This window comes from Oryza brachyantha, chromosome 8, assembly GCF_000231095.2.
Source record: "Oryza brachyantha chromosome 8, ObraRS2, whole genome shotgun sequence".
NCBI classification, from domain to species: domain Eukaryota; kingdom Viridiplantae; phylum Streptophyta; class Magnoliopsida; order Poales; family Poaceae; genus Oryza; species Oryza brachyantha.
The window spans coordinates 3,957,738-3,971,181 of NC_023170.2; positions in this window are offsets into that span (position 1 = coordinate 3,957,738).

Sequence of the window (13,444 nt, forward strand, 5' to 3'; positions counted from 1 at the left end):
GCCTACAAATAGACTGCAATAATATCGGTAGAAAGAGTTGTTTCTTGACCACTCGGTGTAGGGATGACAATTGGACCCACGGGTCTGACCCGACGGGTTTTGTGCCCAATAGGTATAGGTGTGGGTGGAGATTTGCATCTATGGGTTTGTGGGTACGAGGCCTGTGAAGCTATGGGTTAGGTATATGTTTTGGATTTAAGTGACACCTTAAAATACTCGACAATGAGCACACTTATTGTTCGGTATTATAAACCAGAGCATGGGACTATTATTGATGCATGATTGGTTGCTTGCGTTGATATGATTTGATGACTTAACATTAGGATTTCGACGAACTTAGTTTTACTTGTGCTATTGTACCTTTTCATTTTCTTGTTGCTATATTAATTAATCAATTGTGTTTATTTGCTTGTAACCTACAATTAAATATTAGAAAACCACAATATATCTTCACAATTAAGATATTTTTTGTTTGACATGTTTTTACCCGGTGGATACCCATTGGGTTTCGAGTACCCATCATTTATGGGTATGGTTTTAGTTTTGTATCCATAAAAGCTTACGGTATGGGTTTAGCTTACAGTCATAGGTTCGTGATGGCCTGCCCTAAACTTGACCCATTGTCATTTCTGATCTGGTGTCTAATAAGTAGTCTTAAACTCTTATCGTCGTCATTAATACGCTAATAAAAATAATAATAATAACGCCAGATCAGCTGCAGTGCAAAATACCCCTACTTCTCCCTCGATTCCTTGGCTGATCCGCCACCCCAGGTTCCTTCCATGTGGCTTTAGAGGGTGTTTAATTGACGAAATAAAAATTTTTTGCATATCACATCAGACGTTTGATCGGATATCGGAAAGGGTTTTCAAACATGAATAAAAAAACGAATTTCACGGCTGACGTGGAAACCGCGAGACGAATTTTTTAAGCCTAATTAATCCATCATTAGCCATATGGGTTACTGTAGCATTTATGGCTAATCATGTACTAATTAGGCTTAAAAGATTCGTCTCACGATTTCTCATATAACTGTGTAATTAGTTGTTCGATTTATCTATATTTAATACTCTATTTAGGTGTTCAAAAATTTGATGTGATGTTTTTGGGTGAAAATTTTTGGGAAGTAAACAGGGCCTTAATTCCTCGTTGCTTCTTCGTCTCACTGGCAGCCGTGGCTGTGGTGGGCCCAGATGGTGATAAATTATCAGAAAAGAAAATTGATGAGAGAAAAAAAAATAGATACCGGTATATTAGTGTAATGACATTCGTGTGGTAGACAAAGATGCACATGGGGCACGAGAATACGAGATGTATTTCTGCCGATGTCGTTAGCCGGCAGCAACCCAGATTCTCTGACATTGATAAGAAACACTGTATGTACACCAAAAAATAGTAAATGTACTGTAGGATATCTCTGGTTCATCGTGCTGATCGATCTCACGTACTGGTTACGAATCAAACGACTAAAAATACATCTAAAATTATGGCATTGTTCATCTCTATCTTTTTTACATAAAGTTAGAGGATCTCATTTGAGCTGTTGGAGGGTTCCTGACTCGTTTGAGGTCACATCACCCATATGGCACAGTGGATAACTAGCGTGCTATAAAGTTAGGGCTTATTTACATATTTACGATGTAGAATTGATAAAATAAGAAATAAGAAAAATATAGAAATGATGTGTTTGATATATTCCGATTTGATATCAAAAAATAGTAAAGTTTTAAATAGAAAACATAAGATAGATAATAGCATTGACTTTTTAGTACACATTTGATCATTCGTGTTCTTAAAAAATATCTAATTATTATTTATTTTGTTGTAATTGTTTTTATTACTGAATATATTTTAATTATAACTTAAATTTTTCATATTTTCGCAATTTTTTAAAAGAGTAAAATACATGACCGGTCCTTAAACTTGGAAGCGAATATCATTTAGGTTCATAAACTTAAAAATTGCATATATACATCTCTAAACAAGGGAGTGGATGTCATTTAGATCTGTAAACTTAAAAATTGCAAATTCAGATCTACTATCTTGGTTTAATGAATTATAGTCGGTCCAAATCTCATTTGAATGAAGCTAACCGCTGACATGGCATTTCACGTAGGTAGCACATTTGCAAACGACATCCTCCATAACAAAAAAAAGGGTGAAGATAATTGCCATTTACGCCTTCGTGCTATAGTAGCTCTCTAGAACTGTCTTGGTTCTGTCTGATTTTCTAATCTGATTGTGCAATTGCTAGTTATCGTATTAGTTTTAGCTTGAGTTACTTCAATATCTCAAGTTGATCTGGTCAACCACTTTGGATGATTTACGTTGGTTGGATATTTGCTATTTGACATATTCAATTTAATATTGTCTCAGTTTGGTCCGATCTAGCAGATTGCGTTTATCAGATAGTTTATATCAGATCAATGTATTTTGCTCATTGTTTTATCGGAGTACCAGCCGATAAGTTATCAGTAATCGGTTTATAGGCTTGATAGCAATCTAGATCTGTTTATATCTATCCTGACATTGCTAGGCATAATCTTGAACTGTCTCAGTCTGGTTCGATCTTCTACGATTATTCTTAGCAATTTGGGCTAGATATTTTATAGATCTTGGCCGTTTGTCCACCGTCTATAGCTGATGATCTTTGCCAATCTATATGTTCATTATATTTATATCAATAGAATAGCCGATTGCATTGCTGCATTATTTTTATACTAATCGGCTTGATATATTTATATCAGCAATTATTTATATTGCATCGGCTTATGAGAATTACATGCAAATTGGTTTTAGCCGATCGCAGCAAAGTATTCATTGTTTGTTTAATTATTCCAAATAATTCATCGGTTTATTTATTAGCCTTATTAATTATATCGTACTCGACTGCATAATGTCTTGGTTAAGTTCGATCTTTGTATGTGTTAACACCAGAATTTGGTAATTTGCCGTAGGAGATTAAACTGTGATGAAAGATGATACAAGACCAGGCGGAATACGACTCGGATTCAGCTTATGGAGTCCGGATCAGATAAGAAATAGAGTGCGATTAGGCCTAGAATGTTACAGATAGATTCGGGAATAATCAGAGTCCGTGTACTTTAATTTTATCTAGTAGTTAGAGTTAGTTAGGATTTTATCTCTAAGAAATTAGAGTTCGATCGGGACATGTGTGTTAGAGATAGAATCTATCTAGGAGTTTGTTATTTCTTTTTATCTATTAGGAGTTGTATGTCGTGTCCAATACGGCCTAGCCTCAACCCGAGGGTATAAATATGTATGCCCAGGATCATTGGAAATCATCTACACATCAATTAGATCAACTTTTTTCGGCGCATCGCCACCCTCTTGTCCGAGGTTTTCAACTCCGGCAGAACTTGGCACCTGACGCAGGGCTGCATCGTCTCGATCTCAAGCGGAGGGGTAAGTCCATCGTTCCGCCGGGCCACGGTAATCGTTCGACTAGATTAGGACTGTCTCGGTTCAGTCTGATCTTCTAATCTAGTTGTGCGATTCCTAGTTATCGTATCAGTTTCAACTTAGATCACTTTCGTGTTTTGAGTTGATCTGGTCGACCACTTTGGACGATCTATGTGGATTTGATATTTGCCGCTTGATATATACAATCTAGTACTGTCTTGGTTAAGTCCAATCTATGTACGTCTGGTTCGATCTGGTTATATGGGCTTGTCCGATCGACTGAGAGTTGATAAGTAACTTGGCGGGTTACGTTAGTTTAATATTTTGTTTAACTATATTTCTATTGAGTCTCTAGCCGATCCAAGCTTTTTACAACCGATCGTTTACCCTATCGGCTAACTGTTGCAGCGTCAACATCTGATCGGCTGGGTTTTTAGTTACCTATCGGCTTGAAAGCCGATCGGCTTGCTTTACTGTTTATCTTGTCAGTTGTAAGATCAAACTGACTGGCACATCCGCGCATCATTCTAAGAATTTAGGTCTTGCACTGGAGCTGTCTAAGATTGACTCCCAGACCTACGTGTGCGACCGTTGATTGTTATTTTCAGCATCAACAGTATGTTTGGTTCGATATGGTTATAGAGGCTCGCCCGATCGACTAAGACTAATAAGTAACTTGGTGGATTAAGTTGGTCTAATATTTAATTTAAATCTATTTCTATCAAGTTTCTAGCCGATCCAAGCTTTTTACAGCCGATCGTTCATCCTATCGGCTAAGTGCTGCTACATCAACATCCGATAGGCTGAATCTTTCGTTACCTATCGGCTCGATAGCCGATCGACTTGCTTTACTGTTTATCTTGTCAGTTGCAGGATCAAACTGACTGGCACGCCCGCGCAATCTAAGAATTTATGTCCTGCACTGGAGCATTCAGAGAAACGACTCCCAGACCTACGTGTGTGACATGTTGGATCACATTTTGACATCAACACCACCACAATCTCACCGTCTCCGACTGCTCCTCAAATCCTGCACTTCACCGCGTAGCCGATAACCCTAGCCATTGTGGGAGGCGAGAGATTTGGGGATTTTTGTGGATTCTAGGGAGCTACTATAGCATGATGGGTAAATTGTAATTATTTTGATATTTTTCGTCGCCAAGAGGGTTGTTTGCAAATGTGCTACCTACGTGGCATTTGGAATGCCACGTCAACGTTCTCAAATGAGGTTTTGATCGGCCATGATTCATTAAACCAAGACGGTGGACCTAGTTGTGCAATTTTCAAGTTTATAGACCTAAATGACATTTGTTCTCAAGTTTAAGAACCTAGATGCACATTTTTAAAGTTTACGGACCTAAATAACATCAGCTCCCAAGTTTAAGGACCGGCCATGTATATATTCTACTCTTTTTTTAAAAAAGACGAATGATCAAACATTAAACATATCATGAAAAGTCCACGGTGTCATCTATTAAAATACGTAGAGAGTACTTATTTTCTTTTAAAATTGTTGTAGTATCCACAGGAATTTTAATGGAATGTAGGTTTCCATCATTTGTTTCAAAAGGCTTTGTAGGATTATTTCCTGTTGGATAGAAATCATATAGAATTTCTATGTTTTTATCTTTGCTTCAAAGGGCCCTTAAGGGCATGTACAGCGGTAGTTATTAGCTGACTCTCTCTGTTGTCACGTGAGCAAATAAAATGACATGGTGAAAAGAGAAGTGAGAGAGAGTGAAGTGGTTGTTATGCATGGCAACGGGTTAGAGTTAACTCTTCGTATTTATTTAAGGAAATTTTGTTACATGGGGTACATTAAAAAGGAAAGAAGAGTAATAAAAATATTTTTGTGGTATTAATGAATAAACCATACTCAACTCTACCTTTGTACATATGCTTATAAAATGAGTTAATGTTGTTGGCATGGATAAGATAAGAGTTAATATTAGGCTCTACCTTTGAACATGCCCTAAGAGGGCGACTAATGGAAAGCATCATATCACGGGACATTACACTTTAATGACCTTCCATTTATTTCCTTGGTCTAGTCAAAAGCATCAAACTCTCCTCTCGCCTCCTCAGCGTATTGTTTGAAGTTCAGCGACAACAAGAAAGAAGGGAGGAGCTAAGAAAAGAGAGTGAGAAGAGGAAATGAGGCACCTTGTCAGCCGACTAGACAACAACGATGCACACCCCCTTCTCGTGCTTTGATGTCCAGTACCTAGTGCATGTGTAGCTGACCATGCAGTTGGTACAATACATGCAGTACCTAGGTACAATACTTGATACATGCAATACATGCAGTTGGTACTTGTATATCCTTGAAAAAGTAGGAATTATTAAACTTTAATCTAAATAAAACCGTAAAAACCCTGAAGAGGCATCTAACTATTTAAGGAGGTGGGAGGACGACAAAGAGGTACATAGGGTCATGTACTTCACTAGTTTATGATGCACCCAACTTAAGCTCTACCTGGGCAAGGGTCTTAGATAATGCAATACTTTGTTTCTACGTTTGCGGTCAACAAGATGCAATTTGGAGATGACATTGAGTTCATTGGAAAGAGGACTCTTAGGGCTTTCCATCAAGTACTCGTAGACCCAACAAAGCTCGTATGTATATTTAACGTCCGTTTGAATATAGCAAAATAGTAGGTTCAAGAATGTACTCCCTAGTCTGACCTACATTGACAAGTTAGTCCAACCAGCGCACCTATTCCTAAGGCCAAAACCTCTCTAGAAGACCTCGGTTAGACCAAGCGGTGGTCCGTGTACTCTACATGACTGACAATCAGCAAAACAACAATATCTTATGACTCGAGTGTCAGATTTCAACGTCCTTATACTCTATGAAAAGCTTATTCAAAGGACTATCCAACCCATAAATAATCCCACCAAGAATCACACATTTCCTCAAGGATAGAGGGCTCAAGAAGGACACTCAAGTGGACATGCTGATAAGAGGCCAGTCATTCCTATTGGATATGTGTACCTCTGTCTTTTGCACAAGACTTGAGAAAAGGCTCACCACGCTTGATAGACCATCAAACTATGTGCAAGTGAACTAACATGGTATGAGATCATCTTCATGCTCATATCATTGGCCTCTCTTGATAGTACGATATCTATCTAGCAACACAATCTTCACTCCATACACCAAGACTAGTAAAAGAATAAGAAAAACATTCTTAGTTTCATTATAACTTTTCCCTGCGTCATCCATATCAGGATTACTTGAGCTATGATCAAAACTTGTGTCTATCTAGGTTAGCCACCTTTATGTTAGGGTCTTGATCGATCACTACAACAAATATTGTCTTCTATGACGAATTCCTCATGACATTTGAGCTATTCGTCATTATACGATCTTGGTTTATGACGTTCATAGTGAGGTAGGGTGGCTTAGTGAAGAAAAAAAAGATGTTCATCACTAAGACCAACTATAAATCATCATAAACTACCTTAACAACATATTGTGACGAATGTAATTGTCACTAGAGACCAACCATCAAACGTCATAGGTTTATAACAATGTCACTTCATCATAAGTTGAGAATAAAAAGAAGTGTTTCGTTGAACCTACTGGCAAGCTTGGCCCCATGTACTAGAGTGGGTTCCACTAAAACAACGTCGAGTTAATCCCATAATCCAAGGTCACGTCCACAACATCACCCTAGTTATAAAATTGTGACTTTTTTTAGAAAAATCAAAAGTAAATCTTCAATCCGTAAAAGTAATGCAAGAAAATTCAAATGCAGCTTGAAGGCTACACAATTTTTACTTGAATATTCAAATTACATGGTTAAATTTGACGATAGTAACCCTCTTTTAGTGTTTTCTAAAAAAACCTAAAATGAATTTTCATGTCCTAATAAATCCACCGCTTCATAAATCATGTTTTAATCAAAATAATATAATTTTATTAAAAACCAAAAGCATATTATCAAACCCTGAAAGACATGCAAATAAATCCGAAAGTGGCTAGGATGATTTTTCTTAAATTCTCGATATCATACATTGTCTAGATAAAATTTACTTGAAATTTTATAGCAATCTAAACAATTTTAATATAACAATATCTATTTAAAGTGCTTTGCTAAAAAGAAAAACGAAAATAAACCCTCCTCTTCTCCATGGGCCATATTCGGCCCAAATTCTTCCTCTCCACTCCTCTTTTAGGTCGAATTTTTTTAATTTTTAATTTTATTTATTAAATTATTTACCATTTTAATTTTTTGATTCAAAAAATCACAAGACTAGCCTCCTGCCGCCCTCCTAGAGGACAGAATGCTGACGTGGCGCACGGCGCGGCGCGCAATTTTGCGCTAAGCCCCTTTCTGTCCTTACGGAGGGCGGGAAGGGGGTAAGTGCAAAATTAGCAAGGCCGGCCGACGCGCCCGCGGGGGGAGGGGGCCTGGCCATTTTGCAGGCGACCCCAGCCGCCCTCCATAAGGGCGGTTTAGGTTAGTTTGGCTAATTACTGTTAGGTAAAGGGTTAGATTTAGGTTAGTTTTATGTTATATTGTTTAATGTTATATTTAGTACTAAATTAAGGCAATATTTTATTAAATTGGCTTTGTATATACAACTTAAAAGAAAATATAGAAAATATGTTCTGAATGTTAATAAAAGTTAAAAGCAAAGTTAAAAATTATGGAGGTTCAATTTAGTAAGTATTGTTTAATGTTACATTTAGTACTAAATTAAGCTTCGTATTAAATTGGCTTCGTATATAATAATGTCATTAAAAGATATGTTGAAGTAAAGAAAAAATATTCCGAATGTTAATACAACATAATAGCAAAGTAAAATTGTAGCACATGAGAACGACAAAACTAGAGAAAGAACATAATGGTGCAAGAAGCGAAAATGTAGTGTGATTCCATCGCTGAATTTGGGAAACAATGTATTACAACAAAGCTCAAATCGGGATACAATCATTGAAAATACATTGCGGTCATCTTTGGAGTTGTCCCCTTGAGCGTCGTTGTACCGGTGATCATTCGTGGTACTCCTTCTCTCGCTTGTACTCATGACATGTTTCGGCTTTAGTTATTTTATGGCCGTAGTACTCAGGCATGACTTCGTCGATCCACGCAATGAAACAACACGCTCTTTGGTTCCCCTAAAAATACCGGAGATGCTCCCAAAGGAGGTTAACAAAGATAGAAACATGGAAGGCATAATGTCATATTGGGATGATGTTTACTTACGGTGTGGTTATCGGTTATGTTTGGACAAAGGAAATATCTCCTTCCATAACTCTGTGGTTCGAATGATGTAGTCATTTGGCAGCGATTTCCACAACTACATATTGGACGTTTGACCTAATTTGGTACGCCGAATGGATTATTACTCCAATCAAGGGTAGCGGCTTCTACATGCCGTACGTCCTCCATCCCTGCTTGAAGGAGTTGTGAGGGGGTTTCTAGCTGCGTAATTGATAAACCTGTGATAGAAATTCTCTCTGTTTCTATCCACTGTAAGAAGTTACATTGTATTTGGTCTTCCTGCATGAAATGGTACTTACAACGAGAACGTCGTCGACAATGCAAGGGCAAACGAAGCATCGTTGGCCGAGAGTTCGCCGTGAAATAGATCTTACAACTTGGCAACGTTCACCGCAGCTACATTCGGGACGTTCCCTCCATGTTGGTAGTCCGTTGGGATCGACCAACCAATCGCGATTCTCAACCGCTATACGCCGTTTGTGTTCAGCCTTCCTTCTGCGGTAGTTGGATATATGTTCACTTCATGGATATGGGCGTGAGTCATTGCGGGTGAGATTCTCTCTATCAACCCATTGAAAGAATCTACATACTGGGTTTTGTTACTGGAAAATCCAAATTTTGGAAAATGATTTAGAAGGTAGGTACTTATGACAAACGTTGTGATAGGTGTTGTGGTCAACCATACCTGAGTCAAGTTGCACATCTGAAGAACCTCCTCCCTGGACTTTCACTGTGCAACGAGGCCATTAGGATGCACCGGTCATCACAATAGCAGAATTGACGATCACACCATGGTGGCATACGGCCGGCGAAAGGATCCTTTTTCGCCACTGGAGATGCTCAATGAACGGAGTCTCTCCCATGGTAAACAAGGAATTGACGATAAGCTTGTTTATTCGGGTGGTGTGTGAATGTCGTCGCTGTTATAACGAGCGACGTCGAAAGTTTGTTGTCGTGATGCGTTCAAAGTTGATTGCGACACCTTGAGCAGGGGCTTTCGTTCGGCCGAGTGGGTTCTACTACGGTTGCTGTAACTGGTTGGACATGACACGACAACTTGGAAAGGGCTATCACGCCCACGCGCAGGGACAGAGGCTTAGCTAGGCGACATGGAACTTTCGGCGCGTCGATATATACATTTCTCACTGTCCAAACGAGCCACGACAATCTACTTTCGGTGTCTCACTATGCATCGTGTCAGAACGTGCAGACGCTGAGCTTCACGACATTCAACTTTCGGTGCCCCTCGACTTTCCGTGGCTCGCTGTGCATCGTGTCAGAACGAGCAGACGCAGAGCTTCACGACATTCAACTTTCGGCGCCCTCTCGCTATAAGAGCAACGACCTTCGCACACCAACTAAACAAACCATCCTACTCATTAATTCCTTCTCTACCATCAGAGTGGCTCCATTCGTTGAAGAAAGCTAGCAAATTATGCGCAACAGGTAAATTTGGGTCGCCAACCAGCTTTTTCGGTTTCTTTCAGTACTTCAATAGATTTCTATTGTGAAATCTTGAAATGCAAATGTACTAGAAGAAACTAAAAAGGCTATTGGCGATCCAAATTTACCTGTTAAGCATAGTCTGCTTATGGATAGAGAGCATTAAGGATAGATTAAATTCAGGATGTACTTTCGATTTAACGGTAATATTTGCTAGTGTTTACATACTTGAGGCACCGAAAGTAGGTCTGTCGATTAGTTCAATTTTACCAGTTTATGTGTCTTTTCTGTTCGGTATTAAAGTTAATTTATTTCTAACATTCTATGGTTAAGTACTGCTAGAAATGTCATGTTACTTGAAATAATCGTTTGTTCGATGAAATGTATCTATAATACGGTGTGTTTGAGGTGTCCAACGCCATTGGTGGAATACATGGGCGGCATAATAAATGACTAACGAATCAGATAGAACGCAGTTGTACGTTAATTCATACAAAACATAGGTACAAACTAGTCTGGGTAATGAAAGAAATGGTAATACAACTGAAGTCTGCATATAGCTGGTAGGTAACCCCCACCCTAAGCCCCAGGACCTCGGCACGTGCTTTTCTTACCCTTCCCCCGCTGCGCTCTCACGTGGCCCCGGGAGTACGTAAGCGGATCGGGTGGCACGCCGCGGGTAGTACGTGTGGGGGGGAGACTGGAGTGGACGAGGTAGTAAGCTGTGTGGGAAGCGGAGCTCCACTAAGCTGGGAGGTGTCGATGACGTCCGGATCATCCTCCAAATCATCAAAATCTGGTGATCCGTGTCCCAACGAGGTACCTCTTGGCATGTCCTGGCAGGCTGCGAAGTGCGTACAACAAAAATGAAGTTGTAAACATGGTGCGTGCTTGGGGTTATACCGGTTAGTACATTAAAATTGAGGTGTCATTCGTACCCGGTGTCGTCGTGGTCTCGCCAGTAGGTGGCGCCGTCCAATCAGCCCCAGTCCATCTGGACGAGTTACCTTCTGTCGTGTCCTCCCAGCCTGTGTAAGCGTACAACAAAAACAAAGTTATAAAACTATAGTATGGTCGAAGTTGTATTGGATAGCATAATACATCGAAGTTGGCCTCGGTACCTTGTGTGGATATGGTCCACCGTACATCTAAAGCTAAAGTCCACGCCCCTCCGCCATAGGAGAACCACCCTCCTGCCGACGTGGACGACGTGTGTGGGCCTGTCGTCCACGTCCACGGGTCACCCTGCGAGAACGGGTCCACAGAGGTCCCTCCACCCGGCGCTTGTGTGGAGGTCCCCGCCCCGTGCGTGGACGTCCACGGAGTCCACTGAGGCTCCGTGGACGTGTGGCCTGCTTGAGTAGAAGTACCTCCTGCGGCACTCGAGGACCCGGCGACCTACGTCGATGTCCCCGCACCTGTGGCTCCTAAAAAGAACGTCCGCACAGTTGTAGTTCATTGGTTAGTCTATGTAAAACTGTTAGCAGTGATGGTTACGCATCAGTGTCTCTTACCCTGGGCGGATGAGCGACCACGACCACGACCACCCGCCGCCGCTGAACTACCTCCACGTCGGTGAACTACGTCGTCGCCACGACAACTGAGTGCACGCACAACAGCTGCAATCTTCTTCTGGATGCGACGGAAAGTGATGTTCTGCTCTTGGTCCGTTAGCGGGACACCGGAGTCTAGACGTCTGGCAACCCCGTCCACCTCGCCCTGTACCTCACGCGAAGCGTCCAACTGTATCGAAGAACATGCGAACAATGAACAAAGAAATACAGAACGTCAATCTTCGAGAATGACTAAAGACTTACCGCACGAAAGTACTCCTGGTCGTGGTGCCTAGGGTACTGGTCTTCCATCCTAGCGACGTGCGCGACAGGCTCTGCAGGGGTGTGAGTAGGCGAGTATGGGTCCGTGGCTAGTACCACCGAAGGTAGTCCTCGTAGTTGCTGTCGGTGTGCGGTCGTTGCTCATCCGTGATCTCCTCCGTCGCGAGGAGCCAGTCGGCGACGTGCTCCTGTAGTCGTGGTACCCACTGCGCCCCTGGAGTCTGCCCACGTTGACTAAATCTGCAAGAACAAAAGCTCAATTAGCATACGAAACTTGACATACTCGTACTTTGCAAAATGACATTAGTACCCATGGTTGGGAGCTGGCTCCCGTGGAATCGGGAACGACTGAAGGAGACCGAACTGACGGAGCACTCGGTAGGGACAGTGCGGCTCGATGAAGATGTCGTACACAAGGGTACGGTGGTCAGCCAGTACGTATTGTCCTGTGTGCAGAGAGACGAGAGACCGCGCGTAGTCCTAGCGAGGATCGCCGCATCTGTGTACGGCTCCTAAACGATGTTGCTCGCCTGAATCCGGTCGAACTCCATCACAAACTCTAGGTACGACCGCAGCACCTGCTTGTGCGCCCACTTCCTCTGCAAATAACAGTTATTTCAACAATGTAGAATGGGTACTCTGACACGATGAATACGAACGCAACGTGTGAGAAACATACCTGGCGACGACACCACAACGTCCCCATCATTGGGTAATCTACCGGTAAATGCCCTGTGTACAGATCGAAGTCGTACACCTTTAGGCTGACCTCCGGTCGTCCTATCGCGAACCGCTCCGCTGCCCACAACTGTAGAAGGAGGGAACATCCGGCGATAAGAGCGTTCGCGGCTGTCCGCGTGCAGGCATCGCAGAGTACTTGATACGTCGCCGCTAGCACGATGGACCCCCAACTCCACTGCGGCACGCATCGAACATCTGCATCTGCGATGGCCCGTGCGTACCTGATCATGCCCTTCTCCACTAGGTGGCCTGACATGCTAGTGAACATGACCCACCCAAACAGCCAAAGAAGGTAGGCCTCCAAGCTGCGCCGCACGGAGTACTCGTCGGCGTGGGGGGCTAGCTTGCCCAACTGCAAAACAATAGTTGAGGTTATAAGACATACAATCTTAAGTTCTTTGTCAACTTGCATGTGGTTATGTACCATGTACTGCATCAACCAGTGCTTCGTTGGCCCCGATGCGACGCACAGATCCATCACCTCAAGTCTGAGCCCGTGCCGACGCTGAACGGGAGCGAAACGCTGAAGGATGTCCGCACGCCACCCCTCCATTCCATCCACTGGGCCAACCGCATCACCTACGAGAGGGAGTCCCAGGAGGTAGGAGACGTTCTGCAGTGTAGGGGCTACCTCTCCGCACGGTAGGTGGAAAGTGTGCGTCTCTGGCCTCCAACTGTCGACCAGAGCGGCTAGTAGGGAGCGACCGATCATCCACCGCTTCGCCAGGTCCGCGGTGCCAGCTGATGGCTCAACAAGCCGACATAGTG